Source organism: Pleurodeles waltl, chromosome 5 (genome assembly GCF_031143425.1).
Source record: "Pleurodeles waltl isolate 20211129_DDA chromosome 5, aPleWal1.hap1.20221129, whole genome shotgun sequence".
Taxonomy (NCBI): domain Eukaryota; kingdom Metazoa; phylum Chordata; class Amphibia; order Caudata; family Salamandridae; genus Pleurodeles; species Pleurodeles waltl.
Genome location: NC_090444.1, coordinates 234,236,187 through 234,257,159, shown reverse-complemented (window position 1 = coordinate 234,257,159; position 20,973 = coordinate 234,236,187).

Here is a 20,973-nt window from a genome sequence, read left to right as displayed (position 1 = left end):
CCTGTGGGCCCTAGAATGAATGAATATATAGCATGCAGCTACATACAAAAAAAAAAGACGTGCCCCCAGGCCTGCTGCCACGCCCTGTACACGATGAGCCCTAGAATAAATGAATGACCCCCACCCCCTTGTGGGCCAGGAGGGGCATCCCTTCTTTATATAGGGCCCACAGCGCACAGAGCATGGGTGGGGGGCCAGTGGTATTTTGTGATCTTTCTCAAATGTATGCTGGCAGCCGCCCATTGCATGGGCATCTGGCTGCATACAGTTAAATAAGAGAAATGCCCCCTGGCCCACCGCCTGTGCCCTGTGAGCCCAGGAATGAATGAATGCCCCGCAGGCATCTCTTATTTATGTAGGCCCCCAGCAAGCAGAGCATGGGTGGCAGGCCCAGAGTCATTTCTGATCTTTTTTAAATGTGCCCTGAGCGCGGTGAGCCCTAGAATAAATGAAGGACCCCCCTCGTGGGCCAGGAGGGGCATCTCTTATTTACATAGGGGCCACCGTACACAGTGAATGGGTGGGGAGCCAGGGGTCTTTTCTGATCTTTTTCAAATAAGTGCTGCCAGCCACCCACTGCCTGGGTATCTGGCTGCATACATTTAAAAAAAAAGAAATGACCTGAGGCCTGCCACCCGCACCCTGTGCGTGGCGGGCCCTAGAATAAATGAATGCCACCACGTGGGCCGTGAGGCATCTCTTATTTGTGAAGGGCCCACCATGTGTCCGGCTGCCTACATTTAGAAAAAAAAAAGAAATGCCCCTGGGCCCGCCACCCGTGCCCTGTGTTTTGCGGGCCCTCAAATAAATAAATGTGGCCCGTGGTCCTGGGGGGCATCTCTTGTTTAGTAAGGGCCATGTATTTATTTTTGCTGGTTAGGGCCTGCAGCCCACTGGGCAATGGTAGTAGGGCCATGGGGGGCATGTATTTTTTTTCCATGTTAAGACCCGCTGCCACTAGGTATGGTGACATGGCCCTCAGGGGCATATAGTTTTATTTTTTATGTTTAGGGCATCCCGCCCCTTGGGCAAGAATAGCAGGGCCCTGGGAGATATGCATTTTTTTTCCATGTTAGGGCCCACCACCCACTAGGTATGGTGATGGGGGCCCTGAGGGCCATGTATGTTTTTTTAATGTGTAGGTCCCTCCCGTAGGCAAAGGTAGCAGGTCCCTGGGGGGCATGATTTTTTTAATGTTAGGGCCAGCCACCCACTGGGTAAGGGTAGCAGGGCCCTGGGATGGCGTATAGTTTTATTTGCATTTGTACAGTACCTGCAGCCCACTGGGCAAGGGGAGCCAGTCCCTGGGGGCCTGTTTTTTTAATGTTAGGACCCACCACCCACTGGGCATGGGTGGTGTGTCCCTGAGGCGCATGTAAATTTTTAAAGAATGTTTAGGGCCTGCTGTTCACTGGGCAAGGGTAGCAGGTCTCTGGTTGGATAGCCGGGGGGGGGGAGAGGGGTCCCTGTATGCTGCTTGCCTCCCTTGTATTTTTTTGTCCATGTTAGGGCCCACCACCCACTAAGTATGGTGACAGGGCCCTGAGGGGCATGCATTTATTTTTTTATGTTTAGGGCCTCCAGCCCCCTGGGCAGGTGTATCAGGGATCTGGGAGTGCAGGTATTATTTTTTTCCATGTTAGGGCCCGCCTCCCACTAGGTATGGTGACGGGGCCCTGAGGGGCATATATATAATATTTTGAATGTTTAGAGCCTCCCACTCCATGGGGAAGGGTATCAGGGACCAGGGGGCAGGTATTTTTTTTTCCATGTTAGGGCCTGCCCCCCACTAGGCATGGTGATCGGGCCGTGAGGGGATGCATTTTCTTTTTATGTTTAGGGCCTTTGGCATTTGTATAGGGCCTGCAGCCAACTAGACAAGGGTAGCAGGTCCCTGGGGGAAATGGTTATTTTTTTCTTAATATTAGGGCCCGACGCCCACTGGGCATGATTGGCATAGGCCTGAGGTATATATATATATATATATATATATATATATATATATATATATATATATATATATATATATTTAATTTCATGTTTAGGGCCTGCTGCCTACTATGCAAAGGTAGCAAGTCCCAGGGGAAAGCTTTTTTTTTAATGTTAGGGCCTGCCAACCACTTGGCATGGGTGACAGGGCCCTGGGGCCCTGATGCCCACTACGCATGTGAAGCAGGGCCTTGGGGCCATGTACTTTTATTTGCATTTGTACACTGGGCATAGGTGCTGGGGCCCTGAGAGTCATGCAATTTTCTTTGGAATGTTTAAGGCCTGCTGCCCACTGGGCAAGGGCAGCAGATCCCTGGAGGGGCATGTACTTTTTTAATGTCTAGAGCCGAACTCCTTTTTTTTATTTTGTAGTCTCAGAGGAAAGAATCTGCTGGTTACAGAGTCGTAGGGCAGTCTGCTTCATAGCGTAGGTAAGTCTTGGTTTCTGTACATTTCTGGGGAGATAAATAATGCATATGCTAAAGCGCAGAACCTTGAGGTCTCTATCCAGATTTGTGACTTGTAATGGATGGGAGAAATGTGGGAGGACCCACACATTTTCATCATGTCTATCCTTGCAAGTGTCGAGATGGTGTTCTTTTCACTGGAGTAGCCTAATTGAAACTTATGGATTTGCTGAGAAATTCTGTGTATTCCTGTGTTTTTTTTTAAATTAGTATTTATGTGTTTATGTATATCTTTCAAATTAATACACTCTTTGGGGGTTTTCGGTACACAGAAGTTATAACATTTGGCTAAAAGGCATCCCATATACAATTGTTTTTTAAAAATGTAATTGTTTGGGGAGGGTGTGGCGGGTTTTTGGGACAGTTTGGAACAACGTTTGGATTTTCCTTACACATCCTTTATGCACTGTTGGCTGCTCCTATCCTTTCCCTCCCCCACCCCTGAGTGCAAAAAAACACACTTATGAGTCCCTATATTCAAAGTATGTGTGTACAAATTTGTTTTGAATAATTTTAGGTTTCCCTTTCTTTGCAGGTGGCTCATCCTGCCATTTTTTTTCTTTTGACAATATCTATCGAACCTCATTTGAAAAAATGTGAAGTTTTCCGTTGTGGTTGCCCTTCAGTTTCTTTTGTCATTTAGGCCCTCATTACAACATTGGCGGTAAATGTAGCCTACCGTCGTGCTGATGGGCACCAACATACCGTGACTGCGGCGGTATACCGCTACAGGTATTATGACCCACACAGAGAAATCTGCCACTATACAGATACCCACACAAGTCCGCCAGCCCAAAGGTCAGTGATAAACTGGCAGTACAAAAACCCACACCGCTACGGCAACAGAAAAACTGCCACAGCATCATGACCCACGAATCACTGCGGCGGACATTCAACCGCGGTAAACCATTGGCGGGACATACGGCCGTGCTCAAAATACACACACACTTACAAAACACCACCACAAATGGACAATTTAAAGAACACCCACATACACACACCACACCCACACACTCAGACCACTATAAAACACACACCCACAATACCCACAACCCCCTACAATGAAAAAAACAATATTGCCAACTGAGAGAGAGACAAGGCAGGAGCACCCACTGAAACTGAGCCACATAACAGCATAACCCATACACCATCCATGCACCTCACAGCACAGACGCCAACACATCACCCCCCAAAACCTCACACATACCACTCACACTACACCCATGGCACCACAAAGACACCCCAGGTTTTCTGAGGGGGAGCTAAGGGTCATGGTGGAGGAAATCATGCGGGTAGAGCCACAGCTATTCAGATCACAGGTGCAGCAGACGTCTATTGCTAGGAAGATGGAGCTATGGCCGCGCGTCGTGGACAGCACGCAAGAACAAGGGATGACATCAGGAAGAGGTGGAGCGACCTATGGGGGAAGGTGCGTTCCAAGGTTGCAAGACACCAGGTAGCTGTATAGAGGACTGGCGATGGACCCCCACCTCCTCCCCCACAACTAACAACATGGGAGGAGCAAGTCTTGCCGATTAAGCATCTTGAGGGCCTTGCAGGAGTAGCAGGAGGACTGGACTCTGGTAAGTAAAATCTTTACTACTAAATCCCCCACCCTACCTGCATGCCATCACAAACTCCAAACCCCTACCCTCACCCCATCACTCTACCACCACACATATACCCCACTATCACAACCCACCTATCCCAATACCAAGCCCTGCATGCAGCAACAATGCATGGACACCCATCACAGACCTGCATGGACACCCAACACCACAGCATGCACACTAGTGACAAACACTTAGCCAAACCAAGCACAACTCACACAAGCCAAAGCTGCCTTGCTAATAACAACCATAGAGGGAAACATATCCATGCACAAGAAGGCACACATAGATACATTAACTCTGCATCTACATCCCCACAGGACCCCCACTCAACGTCACCGGAGAGGAGGTGCCAGCCACATCCAGTCTCCCCACAGAAGACGTCCTCAATGATGACAGAAGCTCTGCAGGCCTGGATCACGATGACCAACCAGCCCATCAGGGACCTCTGGACAGTCGCTTACCCTGCCACAGTCCCAAACCACCACAGAGCCTCCCCCCTCAGGAAACACCAGCACAGCACCCACCCAGCATACCTCTGTCCCCAGGACACATCAATCAGCAGGGTGTCCACAACTACAGGGGCCCTAGGCAACCCCACAAACCCAAGACAATCGGAGCCTTTGGGTCAGTGGCAGTGGGCACACAGTTCAGGGGACAGAGGCACAGGACAACAGGGAAGCTGGGAGGACTGCTGTGCGACAGGGGGAGAACAGGCCCAGGGAACCCACTCTCCACGAGGCACTTGCTGGGATCCTGGGAGCATACCACCATTCCCAGGAGACCATGGGCCAGATACTGTACAAGTTGCAGGAGACCCAGTGGCTGCAAGGGGGACAGTACCTGGGGATCAGGGAGGACCTGAAACACATCCACACCACCCTGGTCACCATTGCAGGGGTGCTGGCCAACACAATGAGGGAGGCAGTCCAATGAACCCCTGACACTAGCCATACCAAAGGAAGGCCCGCCACCTCTGCCGGCGCTAGTGGACAGGAGGCCCTGCCAAAGGAACAAGAGGCCACTAGCACCCCACCCCCTGCAGAAGGAGAACCACCGAGCAAATGGTCCCTGCGATCCAGGCAGAAGCCAGAGAACATTGCTTAGACCCCCGCCAGGAAATAAGACTCTCCTGATTGTCACCTTTCTGTCCCACTGTGTCACCCTGTCCACCTTGAACTGCCATTGCTCCCCTTCCTATGCACCCTTGGACAGTGCGCCTGTGATACAAATAGACTGAACTCTACCCTGGACTTTCCTCCATCAGCAACCCAGCCCATTGCAATACCCCCTACACTTATTAGCACATAAATACACCCTTGGAACAAATTCAAGTATGGAGTCTGTCAATTTTTTAACATATGTATTAGTTGAACAAACTGCAATTGAAATGTACTGTGATATTTACATAGGGAAATCAGGCTGCCATGTTCAATGTCAAACACAAAACTGCAATGGAAGGTGAAGTTACAGTGTCTTACCTGTGTGTCACTGGAAGTACTGTTGAATGAGTGTACTTCTGTTGTGTACATCTTCTTCCTCTGCCTCCTTTTCGTCATTGTGCACAGGCTCCATCGCTGCCACAAGACCATCTCCAGGTTCATCCTCCTGCAGAAAAGGCACCTAGTGTCTCAAGGCCAGGTTGTGACACAAGTAACATGCAACGATGATCTGTCACACCTTCTTGGGTGAGTAGTACAGGGATTCACCTGTCAGACGGAGGCACCCGAATCTAGCCTTCAGGAGGCCAAAGGTTCTCTCAATTATCTTGCTTGTTCGCCCATGTGCCTCATTGTAACGTTCCTCTGCCCTTTTCCTGGCATTCCTCACTGGGGTCAGTAGCCATGAGAGGTTGGGGTAACCAGAGTCACCTGCAAATATCGAGGCATACCTGTTAGCCACACACTCACCCTTAGGGCCAAACCCACACCCATATACCACCAGACACTGGGTGGAGTCCATGGGCTCACCTATTAGCCACACCCGGTGCCTCTGGAGTTGAGACATCTCATATGGAATGCTGCTATTCCTCAAGATAAAGGCATCATGCACAGAGCCAGGATGCTTGGCATTGACATGGGAGATGTACTGGTCCACCAAACACACCATCTGCACATTCAGAGAGTTTTTCTATTCCTGAACACTTGTTCATTTCTCCGGGGGAGGACAAATGCTATATGTGTACCATCAATGGCACCAGTGATGCTGGAGATATGTCCCAGGGAACAAAAGTCAGCCTTCACTGTGGCCAAATCCTCCACCTGGGGGAATACGATGTAGCTGCGCATGTGTTTCAACAGGGCAGACAACACTCTTGACATTGGAGAACATTGGCTGAAACATCCCTGATGCCATGGCCACTGTCGCTTGGAAGGAACCACTTGCCAGGAAATGGAGCACTGACAGGACCTGCACTAGAGGGGTGATTCCTGTGCACTGGCGGATAGCTGAAATCAGGTCTGGCTCCAACTGGACACACAGTTCTTGGATTGTGGCCCAAGCAAGTCTGTAAGTCAGGATAATGTGCCTGTCCTCCATAGTTGCCAGGTCCACCAGGGGTCTGTACACAGGGTGATGTCTCCATCTCCTATTCATCCTCAGCGATTGAACTCTAGGGTGAAAAACGGTGAGCAGAGGGTCATATTCACACATATGTTAAGATAAATCTGCATTTCTTCCTTTACAGAACCAGTATGTGAATTCGAAAGTAAGTTGATGTGCCAATGTCTGCTCTGACGCAGTTAGGTGCAATGGCCTGTGCCCCCCTAAAATGGCAGGTGCCTGACCTCTGAGGAGAGACAAGTGGAAATGAGGTAATTCCGCTGCTCAACTTTGCATTGGTTATCATTGGGCCCTATGGGTTCCAGGAGCCAATGGCGATGTACGCCGGCGTTGACGGTACGCGACACCGTGGACGTGACCGCCATTTTCTATCTGTTCACTCACTTGCTATCTGACCTTCAACAAGAGAGGACCTACACTGCAAGTGCTGTTGTGACCTGTGTCTGGAAGCAACAATGGCTGGAGTGTCTGGGGAAAGGGCCCCGCCTTCACTTCGGAGGAGTTGGAGAGACTGGTGGATGGGGTCCTACTCCAGCACACTTTACTCTATGGTCCTCCAGACAAACAGGTGAGTACACTGTGAACATGGTGTGTGAGCCATGAATGTATGGATTGCTGTGTGTGTAAGCCTCGTGTAGGGGGCGCTAAGGGGTCCTGGGCAGAGTGCTGCATGTCTGGTGGTAAATGTCTGAGCGTAAGGGGATGGGAGGGATATTGTGGGCTATGAGTGTAACAGTCCGGGTGGTATGACTAATCCCTTTTTCTATACATATTTTCCTGCAGGTCAGCGCCCATCAGAAAAAAGGTAATTGGTGTGCCATTGCCAAGGAGGTGCAGACCCTGGGGGTCTTTGACAGGCAGACCACCCACTGCCGCAAAAGGTGGGAGGACCTGCGCTGCTGGGCGAGGAAGACGGCAGAGGCCCAGCTGGGGCTGGCCTCCCAACGTTAGACAATGTACCCCATGGGCTGGTGACTAGCTTTGTAACTGGTAGTGCTTGGCCTAGTGCACAGGGCTGTTCCCTGTGTGTTGTGTATGCCAACTGTAGTGTTGTTGCTGGCATTGACCAAGTGTATCCTCTGTCTCTCCCCCCCTTCTTGTTTTGTCACCCTGTCCTTGTGTGCATTAGGATCATCTGGCGAAGGAGCAGAGGCACCGGTGACGGCGGGAACTGCATTCCACATGGGTCTGGAGGCCAAATCCACAGACGGTGAGGGCACCAGTGGGATGGAGGGTGAAGGGAGCACAACGACGGAGACAGAAGGGGACACTACCGACAGTGACTCCTCCTCTCATGGAAGCTCCCTGGTGGTGGTGGACACCTCTGTGCCCACCCCAACAACAGTTACAGCCTCCACCCCCCTACTAGCACCGCCCTCCCAGCAGCCCCACAGCATGTTTCCCATGCCCTCTCTCCCAGGAGGGTGGGCATCTCCTTCGCCCCAGGCACCTCAGGCCCTGCCTCAATCAGCCCTGCTGCCCTCAGTGAGGAGGCTATTGACCTCCTGAGATCCTTCACTGTTGGGCAGTCAACCATACTGAATGCCATCCAGTGTGTTGAAAGGCATTTGCAACAAACAAATGCATACATAGAGGGCATTCACTCTGGCGTGGTGGCCCAACAAAGAGCATTTTAGGCTCTAGCCTCCGCACTGATGGCAGCCATTGTCCCTGTCTCCAGCCTCCCCCTCCAACTTCCGCTACCCAGTTCCAATCCCCTCAACCCCAGCCTATCCCAAGCACACCTTCAGACCAGCAATCACCCAAATCAGCACACAAGAGTGGTTCAGGCAAACACAAGCACCACACTTCATCTCACATGCACTCACACAAGCACCATCCCCATGCAGACACACCAACATCCACTGCCTCCACTGTGCCCCCCTCCTCCTCGTTGTCCATCTCCCTCCCAGTTACATCTCCACTCACACCTGCATGCACTACATACTCATCCACTACCTTCATCAGCAGCACGCCTATAACTACACGCCCCTCACTGGCAGTCACCACCCCCACATCCATGCACAAGTCACTGTGTCCTCTCCCACTGTCTGTGACCCCTCCTCCCAAAGTATACAATGAAAGCACACACCCACCCAACAGCCATCCACCTCACAACAGCATCCAGCTCGGACCCCAACACAGCCGCCACCAACCTGCATCGCTGGATAAAAGACAAAAAAAAAAAACACCCTCCACAGAACCAAGGCCAGCTGGATAACCCCAGACCTACAGGAATCCTAACGGCTATGTCGCAGAATGGCAAAAAACTGGCACCTTGAACCTACCAGCTCCAACCACATCGCTTTCAAGGATACCATACGCAAACACCACCAACTGATCTGCACCACCAAAAGGACCCACTTCAAAACCGCATTGACACCAACGCTCACAACAGTAAAGAGCTCTTCGGCATCATCAAAGAGCTCTCCACTCCCAGGACCTGCTCCAACGAACCCCCGCCATCACAGGAGTTCTGCAACTCACTCGCAACCCACTTCCATCGAACGATAGAAGAAATCCACAACAGCTTCAACCCCCAGACCCACCAGCTGACTACAAACACCCACGAACCCATCGCCCCAAGCAACACCCACCTCCTCCACACCTGAACCCCCATCCACATAGAAGACACCACCAACACCATGGCCTCCATCCACTCCGGATCACAATCGGACCCCTTCCCACACAATATCTTCAATAAAGCAAACATCATTATCGCTCCCCACCTCTGCAACACCATCAACAGCTTCTTTGAGTCAGCCACCTTCCCAGAAAGATGGAAGCACGCAGAAGTCAACGCCCTGCTGAAGAAACCAAAAGCAGACCCAGACAACCCCAAGAACTACCGGCCGATCTCCCTCATCCCCTTCCCAGCCAAGGTCATCGAACAAATTGTGAACAGCCAATTATCCCGGTTCCTGGAAGACAGCAAGGAGCTCAACACCTTCCAATCCAGATTCCGCAAAAACCACAGCACCGAGATCGCACTCATTGCTGCCACAGACGACATCAGGACCATGCTCGACGAAGGAGAAGCAGCAGCACTCATCCTCCTGTACCTCTCCGCAGCCTTCGACACGGTATGCCATCACACTCTCCGCACACGCCTCCACAACGCTTGAATCCACGACAAGGCACTCAACTGGATCTCATCATTTCTCGCAGGCAGAACCCAGAGAGTCCGCCTCCCACCGTTCCTGTCAGAAGCCTCCAGAATCATCTGTGGCATCCCCCAAGGATCATCGCTCAGCCCCCCGCTCTTCAACATTTACATGGCCCCACTCGCCAACATTGCACGAACCCACTACATCAAAATAGTACCTACCTACGCAGGCGACACTCAGCTCATCCTCTCCCTCACAAAATACGCTACAACTGCAAAGAACAACCTCCACAACAGACTTCACGCCATCACCAGCTGGATGGAATCAAGCCACCTCAAGTTAAACACAGACAAGACAGAAATCCTCATCTTTGGCACCAACCCCTCAGCATGGAACGACTCCTGGTGGCCCACCTCCCTAGGATCCGCACCCTCACCCACCACCCACGCACACAACCTGGGATTCATCTTGGACTCCACATTCAGCATGACTCAGCCGGTCAACACCATCTCCTCTTCCTGCTACAACACTCTCTGCATGCTCTGCAAGATCTTCAAGTGGATCCCGGGTCGAAACCAGGAAAACCGTCACCCACACCCTGGTCAGCAGCCGGTTGGACTACGGAAATGCCCTAAATGCAGGAACAACAACTAAACTCCAAACAAAGCTGCAAAGAATCCAGAACGCATCCACCCGCCTCATTCTTGACGTCCCACGCCGCAACCACATCTCCCCCCACCTCAGAGACCTACACTGATCAAAGAGTGTCAAAGAGGATCACCTTCAAGCTCCTCATCCAGGTACACAAGGCCCTCCACGTCACAGGACCAGCCTACCACAACAACAGACTCACCTTCCACACCCCCACCCACGATCTTCGCTCTGCCAGCCTCGCCCTCGCCTCCGTCCCCCGCGTCCGCCACACCACTGCCGGAGGAAGATCCTTCTCTTACCTAGCTGCCAAGACCTGGAACTCCCTACCGCTCCACCTTCGCCAGACGTTCAGGAAACGCCTCAAGACATGGCTTTATGACCAGTAACCCCCCCCAGTGCATTGAGACCCTCACAAGTGAGTAGTTCGCTTTATAAATCCTTTGATTGATTGATTGATTGAATGCACCTGCACCCAAACACAGCAGACTGATACCTCCTACAACCACTCCCTCTTCCTCCACTCCCAAACCTTCACCCTCTTCCCGCCCCAGTGTCCCTAAGAAGCTTTTCCTCACCACCCTTGACTTCTTCCCTACCCCTCCCCCCTCGTCCTTCACTTCAGGCCAGGGTGTCCAGAACCCAGCCCAGCACCTCAGCCACCCAGTCCACGTCTGCTGTGGTTTCAGCAGCTGTGAGGGGCTCCAAGGAGGCACCCGTTAGCCCAGCGAGTGTGCCACCAACGCCTGCCAAGGCCAAGAAGGTTCCACCTCCTGGCAAGGGCAAGAAGGGGACAGCATCCAGCAACGGGCAGGAGGAACAACCAACCAGGAAGGCCAAATCAAAGAATCCAGCTGGCAGAAGCAAGGAGGCAACACCATCTGCCAAGGGCAGGAAGGGACACAGAATACTAGCCATGGCACTTCAGCCGTCCGAGGCTGCAAGTGAAGGCCTGGAGGCTACCATCACAACCATCAGCACCACCACCTGCACCATGGCCAGCACCGCCACCTGCCGCAAGCAGCAGCACAGGCAGCAGCAGCAGCCTCAGTGGGCAGCCATCTGAGGCTGCTGGTGAAGGCCTGGAGGCTGCTACTGCAACCGCCAGCACCACCACCTGCACCGCCGCAAGCAGCACCACTGACATTAGCCCCAGTTGGCAGCCATCCGAGGCTGCTGGTGAAGGCCTGGAGGCTACCACTACTACTGCCAGCTCCGCCACCTGCAGCGCAACTGCGATTCACTGCCAGTGAGCAGTGTGTAGTGGTGACTACATGGGCTGCAGTGCGTCCTGGCTCCTGCAACACCTGTCGGTGTGACACCCAGGTGAGAGACTGTGACCTTGCCCCATCCAGGATGAAGCACACTGTGCACAAAGCCCCCCTCCAGAACCAGTAGAAGAAGCCATCCACTCAGCCCCTCCTTGCCGGGATGAAGCACACTGGGCACAAAGCCCCCTCCAGAACCAGTGGAAGAAACCATCCACTCAGCCCCTCCTTGCCAGGATGAAGCACACTGGGCACAAAGCCCCCTCCAGAACCAGTGGAAGAAGCCATCCACTTTAGAGACTGTGGCTGTGCACTCCCCAGGACCAAGCAGTGGGGAAACCACCTACTTGATAGACTGTGGCTTTGCACTCCCCAGGACCAAGCAGTGGGCAAACCACCCACTAGAGAGACTGTGGCCTTGCACTCCCCAGGACCCAGCAGTGGGCAAACCACCCACTTGATAGACTGTGGCCTTGCACTCCCCAGGACCAAGCATTGGGCAAACCACCCACTAGAGTGACTGTGGCCTTGCACTCCCCAGGACCAAGCTATAGGCAAACCACCCACTTGATAGGCTGTGGCCTTGCACTCCCCAGGACCAAGCAGTGGGCAAACCACCCACCCACTTGAGAGACTGTGACTTTGCACTCCCCAGGACCAAGCAGTGGGCAGACCACCCACTTTAGAGACTGTGGCTTTGCACTGCCCAGGACCAAGCAGTGGGCATGGAACCCCCTCCAGGAGCAGTGGTGTAGTACCATCTTCCGGCTGAGGTGCCCCCCGTTCCTCATCCCTCTGAGGTGCCTGTGTGTTTTTGACCTGATGCTCCTGCAGTGTTCTCTCCTTATTGAGGCAGGAGTCAAGTGTGGGCTTGGCCTATGTGTTTTGGCCCAGTGGGCTACGGACACTTTTTGTGTGGACATTGTCCTGCCTTTTGTATACATTTTATATATTGTACATACTGTTTTTTCTTTCTGAACATATTTCTAAGTATTACTGATATTACACTAATTTAACTCCATTCCTTTTGGCCTTGCGTTATTCCTGAGTGTTACAGGGTGTGTGTGTAATGTTGTTGCATGTGTTTGTGTATAGTGTTGGGAGTGAGGGTGGGGGTGTTGCATGTTGCGGGTGTGTGTGTGTCACTCTCTTTTTCCTCCTCCCCTCCCTTGTGTGCCAGGTGCAGTACTCACCTTGGTCGTCGTCGCCGGCATTGGTGTTCCTGGTGTATGAGAAGATACACCAGCATGGGGAAAACCTGCAGCTCAGGCTCCATAGCGTCCTGGTTCTTCCTTGAGTGTTGAGAGATGAGTTCTTTCCCTTCTGTGTTCTGTTTCCACCATGCTTTTGATGGCATTGGATGGGTGGGTTGTAATGGAGTGGGAGGTACATTGTCCTCCTCCTGGCTGTTGGCGGTTACCACCGCGGTGTTTGTTGCTACCGCCGTGGCGGTCAGAGTGTTAAAGTGACTGTATGTGTTGGCGGTTTCCACTGTGGTCATGATTCCAATTTTTTACTGCCGGCCTGTTCGCGGTGTTACTGCTGCTTTATCACTGACCACCAGGGTTGTAATGAGGTCCTTAATGTTTTAGTTGCCTCCTGTACGCATTTAAACTCCATGTATGCAGCTTTGATTCAATACGTGCACGTTTTGTTCTTCCTTTGCAACCAGCCATGCCGTTTTTACAACTGAGTTTGCTCAACTGCATTTGAGAACTGCTGATTTCCAGCATTGCTTTGTTTCCCCAAGTTTGCATGTTTTCCTTTTATTTACAAGTCCATCAGAGTTTAGTGCATTTTTTAATCACTGCTTCCCTACATATGTAGGTCTTTCCCAGAGAGTGTCGAACCACCACACCAAAAGCAGAATGGAGAAGTTTATGCAGCCTGTGAAGGCTGTGAAGCATCGATCAAAGCTGGCTCCCAGATAATAGCAGCAGACCAGGCCAGAGAGTACAGTGACGTGATGCATGCTGCTGTAGAGTATTGTTTTGCAGTGTGTGCAATGTGGAGGTTGACCACATCTGAAAACACACAGTGGATATGCATGTGTGGTCCCAAAAACACTTGAAGCACTGCACAGATACTACAGACCCTCATTCATCACTGAAATCCTCATTTATCACTGAAGCATGCCCGTCAGATGACTGTGAACTCCGTTTTCACAGAGTACAGCTGCCAGTGCCTCAAACCAGGACATAATAAGTGAGTGTCTCAATGTCTGCACAGCATTGAACATACCATTGAGCAAAACTGGCCACCCTGTTGTGCACAAGTTTCTCCACGAGGAAGTACTGAATGAAGGAGCTATACCTGGAAGTCACCAACTTCAAGAATGTTATCTACCAGAGAGATATGTATGTTTACCGCCAGCTACCGCCATTCCTGGATGCCAGCCGGGTTTCATATTTGAGGAATGACGCTAGCTGGTGGTAAGGCCTGGTTAGCGTCAAAATAAATTACGCTAACTGGGTGGGGGAGGCGTAGGGGAAACAGGAGGTTGTGCGTCAAAAATGGCTCTGGTCAGGTTAGAGTAAAAAAAATCTCTAAAAAAATACTCTAACCTGACTAGTGTCATTTTTTGACGCACAGCCTCCTGGACATGACTCCTGTCTTAATAAAGACAGGAGTCATGTCCCCCTACCCAATGGCCATGCCCAGGGGACTAGTGTCCCTTGGACATGGCCGTTAGGCACAGTGCCATGTAGGGGGGCCCAAGTTAGGCCCCCCTAAGGCACTGAAAAAAAAGAACTTACCTTGGATGGGTCCCCCTGTCCTTAGGTGTCCTCCAGGTGTGGGTGGGTAGAGGTGTCCCTGGGGGCAGGGAAGGGCACCTGTGGGCTGCTTCCATGGTCTCTGATCATGGAAATGAGCCCACAGTTCCCCTAACGCCTTTCCTGACCCAGGCGTTAAATAATTATGCTAAACAAGCTTAGCAGCATTATTTAAGTCCCTCGTCCTCCCATGCGTCATTTTTGCACAGGAGGATAAATAAGGCGGTAAGGCCTTAGAGTAATTTTTAGCCCGGGAATGCCTACCTTACATCTCATTGACGTAAGGTAGGTTTTCACGGTAAAAGAATTATGTTAACTCCAATATTTTGACACTAGACGGGTCTAGTATCAAAATATAAATATGGAGTTAAGTTTGCGCCAGATTTGCATGAAATAAAAATGACGCAAAGCCGGCACAAACAGAGTATAAATATGCCTCTGAATGTCAAAGGACGATGTGTATTAAATGTTTAAATGTTTTATATGCAGTGGTCTCTTCATTGGGTGGCTGTCAAATCCATACCCTCCTAGCTGACTCAGTGATCCTCACACAGTGCATCCATGGAACTGTAGTCCAGGCAGTTGTGAGTATGTTCACAGAGTATATCATAGCCTTTCAGAATGTTATTTCTTTTAATACGCAACGCATACAACACTGTATTGAAAAAAAAAATCTTTATGCAAACTCCATACATATCACCTGTTTGCCACATTTAATGAACCTTGATGGCAAGTTGTTCTGGAGGCCTTTTGTGGAGCTAAATGCATTCCTTCTGTACTTCTCACAAATCTTTTACATGACCGGTAGCAGAAAGCGAAGGCTCCTGGAACACCTTCCTGAGTACCCTGCGATGAAACCACGGGTGGCATTTGACCCTTTCAATACCCACTGGAATTCTTGGTTTGCTGCTGTCTAGTACCACTGCAAGCACTTTGAGGCCTATGCTGGGTTTGTTTAGTTTGTTTATTTTGAGATGCAACTCTACAAGCCCCCCCCCAGATTCCCTTGAAAATCTACAGAATAGTCTGAGCAGTGACCAGAAAAACAGTATTAAAGTTCAATTGGACATGGTGGCAGAAAAATGTCAGATCATTTTAAGTCTTAAGGACTTATTCCAGAGTCCAACACCAGTAACAATGAAGATATATGATTATCTAGAAGACCTCCACATGAACCTTGCAAACAATTCAGTCCTCGCTCTGGAGTCACTGTGACTTATGCAGGGGCTAAATTGACTCTGGCACAGAGAACAAAGATAGCAGCACAGCTTAATACAGCTTTTGAAAATTCCCTTGAAAAGGTGGGCAAGTACATGGGGGGAGGCCTAAGGAGGCATTGGATTCCTGAAACAAGTACGCCTTTTCAATCCTGCATGACTCTGCATCTTACCCAAGGACAAGACTGCATTTTCGGCCATACCTGGATTTAGCGAGGTGTCTGATCAGGAGCTTTGCCTCTACTTTGAACATGTAGGCCCAGAAGCAGTACAGGCATCAGTTTCAGGAGAGATTGACATTGACCTCTTTTGGCTTCAGATAGCTGACCGAATTCCAGTTTTTTCACAGCTTGCAGCTGTGTATAAGGACTGTGTGACTACTTCTGCAGATACTGAGAGGAATTATTTTGTCAGCCAGATGTCGGTCCCTCTCAATCAATCCGGGCATTATTGTTTTACATTATAATCAATAGCACAATATCAGGCTAGATTTGGGCTGCTCAGAAGAATTGCATATACATGTGTAAGATTAAAACCTTAGGAGACAAGCATACAGGTTCCTAGGTTATCATTCTTTTACATGCTTATGTCATATCTGTAGCCTTTGCCCAAAAACAATTTGTCTCCAATGTAATAAACATAAAAATAAGATCCCTGTGTTTAGTTCCTAAATAATTGCAAAAATAAAGTGCCACATAAATTCTATAAAATTCACATATTTGTACAGCAAAATTCGCATATTGGTGCCACAAAATTGCTAATCCTTGCCACAATATCCTGGGGGGTCTGTTTAGTGGTAGAAGCACTGTGGATCACAAAGGACCTTGTATCAATCGTAGTAATTCTCCAAAGGCAGAACTTGTCACTGGTTTTATTTGTGTCACACAGGTACCTGGATGGAGGAAAGATCACGTTTAAAGGTTTTAATAAGTATATATAGATTAGTGTGTTTTGTCTTTGTTGTTTTCAGGGTGTTGAATCATATGAATTTGCATCTGAAAAAATGGAAGTGTATGTCTTGTATGTCTCCTTATTGAATGCTCATATGTGGTGAGGAGAGAGACTGTAAGTGAGAGATTGAGAGAGAGGGAGTGAAATTGGGAGAAAAAGATTGACAGAGAGCACTTGAGAGGGAGGAAGAGGAAGAGAAGTTTTTTAGGCTTTGATGAATGATATAGGTAGAATTAGATATTTTAGGACAAATTAAAAAGAAAAGTGTATTTATCATTTAAAATGAGTGAGATTACCTCTCAGTAAGAACCTTAAACTTTAATAGAAAATAAGAACAGCTATGATAACAGACACACCTGGAGTAGAACCCTCAATATTCAGTGTGAGAGTCTGTGACCTTAACGACTAGGTTACAGGTACTTGGGGCCAGATTTATTGAAAGTGCCACTGCACCGTATGCAGCGCCACTTTCCCTGTGCCCTTTAGCACACCACTACTGCTACCGTGTGTGCACCGTTGTTAAAATACGGCACACCATGGCACAGGGGAGGGGGCAATAGCATCATTTTTCATGACGCTATTGATGTACTCTGCAGGAGTAGTGTGAAAATATTGGAACTACTCCTGCAGAATACATAGGAGCCCATTCTGAAGAATGGAAGCCCCCTTTTAATGTCTGCTCTTGAGCAGGCATTAAAAGTGCAGTAAAAAATGGTGCAAGGAAATCGCATAGATTTCCTCACGCCATTTTTCCAGCTCCCCTAATGGAGGAACGCCCCCTTTGCATACATTATGCCTGGCGCAGGCATTATGTAGCGCAAAGGGTTACAGAGTTGCGCAATGCATGTGTTGCGCCACTCTGTAAATACGGCACAGGAATTTCCGTCTTGTTGGGCCACATTAACGTAAAAAATAATGATGTTAATGTGGTTCAAGGTGGCGCTAGGGGACTATAAATATGCCCGAACTGTGCTCTTTTCAGCCATACCAAAGACATGCAACACACGCTAGTGATAGGAAAGAAACATGACTGTTCCATCACTGGGAAGGTGAAACAGTCAAAACACTAGTAAATAAACAAACACACTGAAAAGCAATACTCCTTCAGCCAAGTGAGTAACAGTACATGACCTTTAGGTCAGACATGACTGTTTTCCTCTGCATTCAGACATAACTATAACATTTGTTTCAAACATCTTGCTAGTCTGACTCTTGGAAGTCATTGTGTGGAGAGACCATTGCAATAACAATCTCTCTCCCTCTCGCTTTCTCTCTTCCAACCCATTATGGGATTTCCGACCACTCATGTATTTCTTTAACTCTGACCAGTACCAATGCAAAACTAATGTAAAATTTGGATTTCATGAGAAATCTATAAAAATATTTTATCCAGAGACATTATAGAAAAAAACATACTTAACTATATTACCAACAATAAATTTGCAGATGCCTCACTCTCCCCTTGTTGGGATGCACTCACGGTAACTGTTAGGGGTACTCTAATAGATATAGGGGTGAAATTAAACCACAATAGTAAATTATCTGGGCTGGAAAATGAAATTTGGATGCTTGAGGCATGCCATGTTGCTACCCTGGACACCTCTAACCTTACCCTTCTAACAAATTAAAAATATTAATACCAAAGAATACTCAGCGAGAAAGCAGGGGTCTAGATCAATACATTTAAAAGCCTGAAACTATGCAAGGTAAATAAAGCAGGAAATATTCTTGCTTCCTACCCAAAACACCAACATAATCAAAAGGGCATCGCCATGATCAAAGTTAAGACAAATGCGACACAAACATACCCACAAAAGTGCATACATGTATTCAGAAACTTTTATGAGTCATTATACATAGATGATTCCTGGGCTTCTAATGACAAATGCAAGACTTACTTAGACAATATTCAACTCCCTCAAATTTGTGAGGAAGATAAACAGGACCTCAATTCGACATTTAGGCCCTGATTACGACCCTGGCAGTCGCTGATAAATTGTAGGTAATACCGCCAACAGGCCGGCGGTAACTACCGCCAAATTATGACCATGGCAGAAAGATCTCCGATAGACAGCCAATGTATCACACCGACCGCCAGGGCGGAAACAACAGCCACCACGGCGGTAGCCGCCTATAGCCAGGCAGAAGTCAATGATCCGCCCACCATATTAAGACACTGCAAACCGCCACCTTTTCCGGGGCGGTACCAACGACATCAAAAGCCTGGTGGAAACTGAGCTCAGAAGGGAAAGGACTGGCAATTGGCGACACGGGGAAGAACCACACCACCATGGAATCTGAACTGCATGTCTTCCCAATGATATTCTATGTTCTGCTCCACAACGAACACCAACGCCGGCGAAGACGACGTTGGTGAGTACAGCCGCCTAGCACACAAGGGAGGGGGGAGGAAAAAGAGAGTGACACACACACACGCACAACACACACATACCATACACACATACACACAACCAGATACATTACAAAAACAATTTTACCCCGTAACTCGGCTGACTAATGCAAGGGCAAAACGATTTTGCAAAAGTGAATGTAATGAGATCAACACAGTAGGAAAAATAAGTTATGCAATATAATACAAATAAATATATGTACAGAAAAAGAGACACAGCCCAGTCCTCAATTTGCGTAGGCCACATGGGCGCAGGCCAAAGTCCAAGGCCACACATGTCACCTGCTTCAACACAGAGAAAACACTGCAAGGGCATCAGTTGGTAAATAGGCAGGCACCTCAGGAGGATGGGGGCACCTCAGCCAGGAGATGTAACAAGACCACTGGTTCTGCAGGGCGCAACATGCCCTGTGCCTGGTCCTGTGGAGTGCAAGGTCACAGTCTCTTATGTGGTTGTCTCACCCACTGGTTCTGGAGGGGGCAACATGCCCTGTGCTTGATCCTGGGGAGTGCAAGGTCACAGTCTCTCATGTGATTGTCTCACCCACTGGTTCTGGAGGGGGCAACATGCCCTGTGCTTGATCCTTGGGAGTGCAAGGTCACAGTCTCTCATGTGGGTGTCTCACCCACTGGTTCTAGAGGGGGTAACATGTCCTGTACTTGGTCCTGGGGACTGATGGGCCACAGTCTGTCGAGTGGGTATTATACCCACTGGTTCTGGAGGGGGCAACTTGCCCTGTGGTTGATCCTGGGGAGTGATGGGCCACAGTCTCTCAGGTGGGTTATTGCCCACTGGTTTTGGAGGGGGAAGGCCTCACAGCAGCCCATGGACTGTGTGGCTAAGGTGCTTGGCTGGGATCTTCGCACCCTGGCCATAAGTGCAGGACAGGGGGGTAGGGAAGAGGTCAATGGTTGATAGGAACAGTTTTTTAGGGACATTGGGCTGGGAAGAGGGAGAAGGAATGGGGTGGAGGATGAGGGAGTGGTTGTTGGAGGTGTCTGTCTGCTGGATTTGGGTGCAGGTGCATGGGCTGTATGCTGTTGTGAGGTGGATGGCTGTTGGGTGTCTGAGTGCTTGCGTTTGTATATTTTAGGAAGGGGACAGACACAGTGGGTGAGGACACAGGGGACGTGTGCATGTCTGTTGTGGAGGTGTCTGCCAGTGAGGTGTGTGTTCTGCTTGGTGTGGTGATGCTGGTAGTGGATGATGATGTAGTGCATGCAGGTGTGAGTGTGGACATAACTGGGTGGAAGGTAGAGGAGGAGGGGGAGACCGTGGAAATAGTGGATGATGTTGTGTCTGCAACTTGATGGTGTTTGTGTGAGTGCCTGTGGGATGGAGTGTGGTGCTTGTGTTTCCCTGTGATACTCTTGGGTGTTGTCTTGTGTGCATGCTCGTCTGTATGTGTGCTCAGGATAGGTTGGGGTTGAGGGGAATGGGACTGGGCAGTGGAAGTTGGAGGGGGGACGGTAGGAACAGGGACAATAGCTGCCATCAGAGAGGAGGCCAGAGCCTGAATCGATCTCGGTTGGGCTGCCGATCCAGTGTGAATGCCCTCCAGGAATGCATTAGATTGCTGAATCTGGGTTGCCAGCCCCTGGATGGCATTCACAATGGTTGACTGCCCTACAGAGATGGATCTCAGGAGGTCAACAGCCTCCTCACTCAGGGCAGCAGGGCTAACACGGTCAGGGCCTGAGGTGCCTTGTGCGAAGGAGATGCCCACCCTCCTGGGTGAGCGGGCACATGCAACTCAATGAGGGGCAGCTGGGTGGGTGGTGCTGGTACGGGGTGCACTGTACCTGTAGCTGGGGTGGTCACAGAAGTGTCCGCCACCACCAGGGAGCTTCCATCAGAGGAGGTATCTGTGTCTGAAGTGTCCCCTCCAGTCCCTGTCGTGGTGCTCCCCTCGCCCTCCGTCCCACTGGTGCCCTCACCGTCGGTGCCTCCTGGGTCCTGTGGGATG